The following is a 7,254-nucleotide window of genomic DNA, read 5'->3' as shown; positions in this document are numbered from 1 at the left end:
CCCGTGATGAACTTCATATTTGTGTCCCTCATCCACACTGGCCCATCCTCCAGTGGGGTGTACTAACTGGAAACCACTGGCTGGACCATGCCCACGTGGGAGCATGTATTCTTGAAAATGTTCAACATGGTGATGAGTAGGGCTGAACGAGTTTAGGAAAAGATTGAAATTGCGATTTTTTTAGCAGAAATTGTGATTTCAGTTCTATTCACGATTTTCTCCAAACAAAGGTATAACAGTAGCCTGCCAAGCCATCCTCTATATTAAGTGAAAACATGGTCTAGACCAGGGTTTCTCAACGGGGGCTGTAGCGCCCCCTAGTGGGCATTCAGACTATATAAGGGGGCGGTGAAAGTTTTTTGCCTCTGAAGGGGGCGCTGAGATGCTAATGGTGGGCGCTAGCGATACAGGACATTTATAACAGACAATGGCTCAGAATAAAAAGAAGTGCTGACAGTACAATGTGGACTACCTTCGGTATGGATTTAGTCCTTCACCCACGAATCCACAACTCCCCATGTGCCTGCTTTGTGAACAAGTTTTTTGAAACAAAGCAATGAAACCCTCCCGGCTTAAGGAGCACTTGTCCAAAATGCATCCAGACAAAGCTTCAAAGGAACTGAACTATTTTCAGGTATTTAAAGAGAGACACTCGAAGAGAGGTAGCATTAGCAGTATGTTTGCTCGAAGCTCAAATTTACTGGACCGAGGATTATAGCTTCCTAAGATGTCTTGTTGCTAATAGCTAAAAACACTTTTTTATGATACTTTTTTAATGACATATTTGTATGAAACTGTTTCAACTCGAGGCTGAATTGTTTATTTATTTATTTTTTTAAATTATTATTTTTGTATCAAAAAACTTTCCGTTTCTCTGCGTGGGACATTGGTGGGCAGTAAGGGATTTCAGCATGACTTGGGGGGCGTTTAGCTGAAAAAGGTTGAGAAACCCTGGTCTAGACTCTAATCTAGTAAAACCAATTATTCACGTTAATATTTACTCTCATACAGTAAAATCAGTTAAAGCTATTAATATTTTCCCATTATTATATTTATATCTTTTTTTTTACTTTTTAATGTGCTTGTGAAGCAACTTGTGATTTTTATCTAGAGAGGTGCTTTATAAAAAACAGGTTCTTGTTCTACTCCAAACATGCAAGAAGTAAATCTGAAGGTAGAAACAGCTTTCAAATGTATTCAATAAACAATGCTCACCGTTTTCCCTGCACTACCAAGGCAGGCTGGCTGCACGTTTTTCCTCACTAAACTGCTATAAAACCTAGCTTATGCTGCGGGCAGCTCCGTGAGACAGACATGCATCGAAAGAGACACTCTGACTCGTTGGCTTGTTTGAACTAACGTGTGCCATCATAAAAATTCAAACCATTTTAAAAGAAGTTCAACTTTCAAGTCAACTAAAGTGCGCAAAGCATAAACCAAGCTTTAAAAATCAGCTTGAACGTGCTCCGATGTGGGAGGAGTCTCTGTCCTGTGCTCACCTACGGTGCCATTATTATCAGCTCTAGCAGCGCTGTGTGTGGGAAAATAACCTAAAGGTGCAGCTCTGTCCGCTCTGGGCGGTACACCCCTCCCCCACGCTGGCTGTTCGGCTGCCATAACACACTGGGGGGAAGCCCTGGATGTAAAAAAAGTTGACACAACAGATCCTGGATCAGTCAAAACCACTAAAAAACAGCAGCTTTGACTGTCACATGATCATGCTGTTTGAAATCAAAACCAATAGATCGTTCAGCCCTAGTGAGGCCAAGTGGGCCTTCACAACACGTGTACCGTATGTTGGTTTTGACCTTTAACACAACCAACACAATTACTTCTGTTTGTCTCCGAAAGTCGTCCAGGCCATCCTTAAAAATCAGTTTCAGCCATCTGCTGCTGGATCTTACCCACATGTATATTTGATTACCTAAAAAGTAGTACAAGCACATTATAACACTTTATTCAACATTATTCATATTTATAGCTGGTTTAGTTAACTGACTTGTAGTTTTCAAGCACTGAAGAACTGATTTCCATCTATTGCTGCAGTGTAAATTCACTTCTTCCACCTCTGGTGATGTCCATCATGTAAAATGTAACTCATCAATGGTATTAAATCATCCGGAAAAGCCACTTTTGTTTGGTGTTATATTTGAATGTAGTAATGTTTTATTCATAGAAGCATCCTCTTTTGGACTTATAAAAGACGGGTTGTCTGCCAAGCTTTTACAATGACTGTATTAATATGAACGAGGAAACGCTGAAGGGCGCCTGTGTGGCTACAGTCTGAAGATCCTGTGTCAGTGTTAAAGACAAAAATATTTGGATGTTTAAACTGTAAGAAATGTAACGAGAACAAAACAAACCCAAAATGTGAAAGTTGCTAGTTAAACAGGTTCCTTTCTGAAAACAAACTTTTGCTTAAAACTGATCAGTCACTCTGAGTTTAACATGCAGACTGAACATGAAAATTGGGTTCTACACCTATCTCCTGCATTAGCTTCTGATAGGATTTAGTGTAAAGCTAGGATTTGAAAAGCCTGGCAGCTCTACATCAAGCTGTTGCTTGGACTCACCCGTTTCAACTCATAACAGGTAAGGCTGTTGTTGTTTTAGCATCCAGGAATCAGTAGAAAATGTCTGGGCTAGTAGAAGCTAACCGTTAGGATTTGCAACTCCACCGCACAGCAGAACTCCTCCAGGCTTGTGTTCTTTGTGGACATAAAATGTTAGTGATGTTGAGGGTCTGCCCTCATGAGGAAATTACTATGCAGTCTCCAAAAGACTGTCATCTGCGCTCTGAAAAGCAGATATTAAAAGTCAGCGCCAGCAACAACTTCATTTCCCATTAGCAGCGTGATGACATCACCAAAGCGGAGCACGGGTTTCTGCGCATGTGCTGACCCACACAGAGTCAGCCCACCAGACAGAGGAGTCTATAAATCCCAGCGAAAAACTAAACTTATCGTCTTTTGTCCAGAAGTTTGACTGGCGCGAGGACACGCTCGTTGCTGCCGCTCCGGACCGCGTGTGCACGAGGCCTGGCGGCTGAAGTGGAAACGCAGAGCCGCGGAAAAGCAGCGGAAAACGTCAAATCAACGGAGAACGCCGATTGGAAACTGAGGGACGCTTCGCTGTTTCGTTCGTTCAAAGTTTTTCTCTCTCTCACTTTCTCTTCCGTTTTCTCTCTAATAAGCCAGAATAAGCAATCACACCGCGCGATTTGCTTTAAAATACCAACGGCTTTCTCTATTTCCCGTACCAAAAACGCCATCGGAACAACTGAAGTAAGATCTTTTCTTTCAGTTTAATGTCTAAGTTGTTAGGCTGTGGCCACAGCATTAACAAATATTTAGATATTTAATTTGTTTATGATTGATCTTTGTTTGTTTATTGAGCTTTGTGAAGCGGTTTAGAAGTTTTTTGAAGTTTTACTGTGCTTCGGAATTTTAAAGTGAAAGTTGCCCACTCACGCACACACACACACACATTTTGGTTTTCAGTGTTTAGGAGGACACAAGACTAAAACACACACTTATTGGGTCAGATTGTTTTACAGGATCATTTCATTGTTTCATTGTTAATTGTTGTTGATAAAATAGGTTGGTTGATATTGATTGATTAACGCTTCAGAAGGAGCTGAAGTGAATATATTAGTTTATAAATGTATTGCCAATTCAGTTTTGTTTCAAGTGAATTTGTTTGTGTGATATAAAATTTAACTGCAGCTCGTTACGATTTCACAGAAAGTTTAGACAAGATTGATAAGAGGTTTCGGATTCATTTTCCCCTGTTAAAAGGGGTGGTGCCCCGTGGATATTCTAATATCCTAATTAATTAATAATTTGGTAAATATTTCCATATTTACGAATTTATTGATGAATCCAAAAAGTAAGTAAAAGCTTACAAATTATTCGTGCCCAAATAATCACAACAGTGATCAGAACATTATAGCATTGAGCGAACATAACAAGACTGTAAACAAGTGGACCAACATATACAAAACGCTTAAAAAACCTGCAGATACCCAATATGGGCAATAAACAAAGGAAAACAACAGCAAGAAAAGACGAACCAATACGAGGAACCCAAAGTCCACAAAGGCAAGAACCAAAACCAGTAATACACATCAAAGAAAATAGTGTTTTTAGCCCTGTTGCCTTGTATTCATTTTTTCGTTCTTCCAGGTACCCGTGATGCGGAAGTGACTTAGGCTCCCTATTGTCCCTGGCGATAGGTGGCAGTACATACCTAAATCACTGCAAGCAAGCAGTATTTTTGTGTTTGAGTAAGACCTTACCAACTCATTAGGGTAAAAAATCCCTGGCATTGAAACCTCCAGTAAAATGACACACACCAGACTCCCTTTCATCACTGGCAATGAGTGAAAAGGTAAATGTGTTGTAACGTGAGGAAATATGGGTTTTCTGTGCAAAAGGTCATTTGACTCGGCTGGGTCAAAGAGCTGGGTCGCTGAGAACTTTCACCCACAGATTGAGACCTTTGCAGACATGAAGTCTGCAAGAGTCTGCTGGAAACCATAACATCTGCCACCTGCAGTCTGCCAGAAGATGTGTTCCCAGGAAATGTAGTCACAACAAGTCTTAAACTTCCTTTCTTGATTTTAATGTTAAAGAATAATCATTATCATTTTGCTCATTATAAATGTGTTTAATCAAATGAATGATTCATATGCTTTGGGTAATTATAATGGATTAATGAATCCATACTTAAATAATGTTTGAGGATGTTTGTTAACGACCTTCACACACACACTCAAGCACACCCACACACAAATTCTCACAGTAAACTCCAAAACACATTTGCTGACGCACACGTTTGCTTTGAGAAGAGAAAGGCTTTTGGTAAGTTTCAGCTTAGGATTCAGTTCGTGTTGGACAACGAAAGAGAGAGGACCTGAAGAAACCAAAGGGGGGACAGAGCCGATCGGCTCATCCCCCCCCCCCCCCCCCCACGCTGTTCCTGTCAGCCAGACAGAATAGCTGAATCGCAACTTCTAACGCAGACTCATACCGAGTCTTTTGATTTCTGAGTGAACTAAACTTAACAAAACGCATCTGCAAACGTTTTTCCATCGACGTGTACCGCGGGCATCTCTGGACCGGGCCGCGGACACCTCCGTCTCCTCTGCCAGCCGCTGGTGTCACCTGGATGAACATCACCATCCTCTGGCGTCCCGGATCTAAAAGAGGGTCTGATTTTCGGTGAGGCAGAACACGGTAGTTAGCGTTTGATGCAGTTTTTCAATAAGACCTAAGTTTATCCAAACCATCACCTCACTCAGACACCTGTTTCTTCCTGAAGCAAAATCAAATGCACACCCACATGCCTTCATCTCACCTCATGTTCAATCTTCACACATTCACCACAAGGTCTATTTGAGCGAGAACAGCATATCAACTGTTAAAGATTGTCTCACAAAGTTGCCAATGTTGATTGTTATTTCCTGTTTGTCAATTTCAAAATCATTAGTTTAATTTGAAGAATTAAAACTTTTAATTGTCAAACTTGTTTCTTCATTGAACTGAAACACAGACACACGGATATTATCGTCAGTTTATCGATGAAAACAACCTTTGAGTCTTCTTAAAACTATACAATTTGGTTATTAATTTAATAAAATTAATATCACTAATATGTGGAATGGTTCCTCTTTCATAAAAGAGCATAAACCATAACGCTACAGTGTGAAACAATGTTTATGAATAGTGAACGTTTTGTGACCTCTAGTTACAAATCAGTAAATGCATTATGTCCTCATGGGCCAACGTAGATGGAAACACTGGGTATTTCTCAATATCAAGGAACCTTGGCTTGATGAGTTGGTCCCATCCCAGTTGCCTAGGAGATGTCATCAGGAACCGCCAAGGTATGTTCCAATGTTCGTGTTTTACCAAGGCTTTTGTTCTCCCGTTTGCTAGCCATTTACCTAGCTGAGCAAGGAGGAAGTAACTTGCTTACATATTTAAATGGCTTGTTACACATTTATATTGAAACTTATACGTATAAAATATAACGTGACCTCATATGATGTGACTTGATCGCTGCAGAGCCATGGTCACATGAGTTAAGGCTTTTCCATTTATTGTTTTCTTTGACCAAGGAAGGACAGTGTCCTCGTAAGTGTGGCAAGGTGGAGAAACGAGGGCCCGGGCGGGATTCGATCCCCAGACTCCCGGGTAAGAGTCATACGCTCTAACCAGTCAGCCAAAGGGACATCCCCTTGGCCAAGTGGCCAGGGCGCATGATCAATCGGGACACTTTGACAGGACACTCACACTGCCACATCAGCAAGGTGCCTGGTGTAACGGAATGAAATGACAGTTTTCCATCTATAAGTCATTTCCCCATCTCCTCAGCAAGAACTAATCTGCATGAGATATTGTTCAAGGTCTCATGCATCTGCTCCTAAACGGTTTTCCTTTCCAGCGCAAGAGAAGAATGAAGGCAAAGGACTCTTTCTTTTTAATAAATCAAAGAACTCTATTTTTAATAAGCTAATCAAACAAAGTGTTAGTCAATAAGATGTGAAACCATTTGTGAAATGAAAATATTAATTACTTTATTATAATCCTATAGAATATAATACGTAATGTGACTTTAAATGTTTCCACTAGGACTGATCTCACATAAGGCTAAGCCACATCACACGTTGCTTTCACTGATCCAGTCAGAATCTGCCAGATCTGACGGAGGCGTGGTTTTGGTGGTGTTTGGTAAATCTGTCATCTTTTCATTCAACCATAAACCAAAACATCCGAAGTATAAAACTATGCCCACGTCATCTTTAACGCCAGTTCAAAGCGTTCTAGAGAAGTGTCGGAGTGGCCAATCCGTAACTTTCCTCTTCAGCCGAAAGAACCAACGACAAGCTGGATAAAACCTGTTGCTGTTCCAACCAAGCAACGGTTCCTTTCAGAATAAAAGCTGAACTCATTGACCCTCCGGGTCCATCTGACGCTGTCAACCATCTGTCGCTTTTACCTGGAGACAATCCAAAGACTAGTCGGTCGTACTGCTGACGCTGTTTCATCGGCTCCGGTACCGAAAGAGGGGTTCGAGGACCTGGCAGTCTGGATCTGTACGGAGGTTTCATTCTAAGGGCATGTGTGGAGCGGCAACATGGCGTCTTATGTGTTTATGAATCTCCAAATCATAGCTTAGCGCGAATACATCACCTTCACTCCCATTCTCCATCTCACTTCACCTTAGTTACACCATACATTTAGTGTTTAA

The sequence above is a fragment of the Nothobranchius furzeri genome, chromosome 2 (genome assembly GCF_043380555.1).
Source record: "Nothobranchius furzeri strain GRZ-AD chromosome 2, NfurGRZ-RIMD1, whole genome shotgun sequence".
Lineage (NCBI taxonomy): Eukaryota > Metazoa > Chordata > Actinopteri > Cyprinodontiformes > Nothobranchiidae > Nothobranchius > Nothobranchius furzeri.
This window is presented reverse-complemented; position numbering follows the sequence as displayed.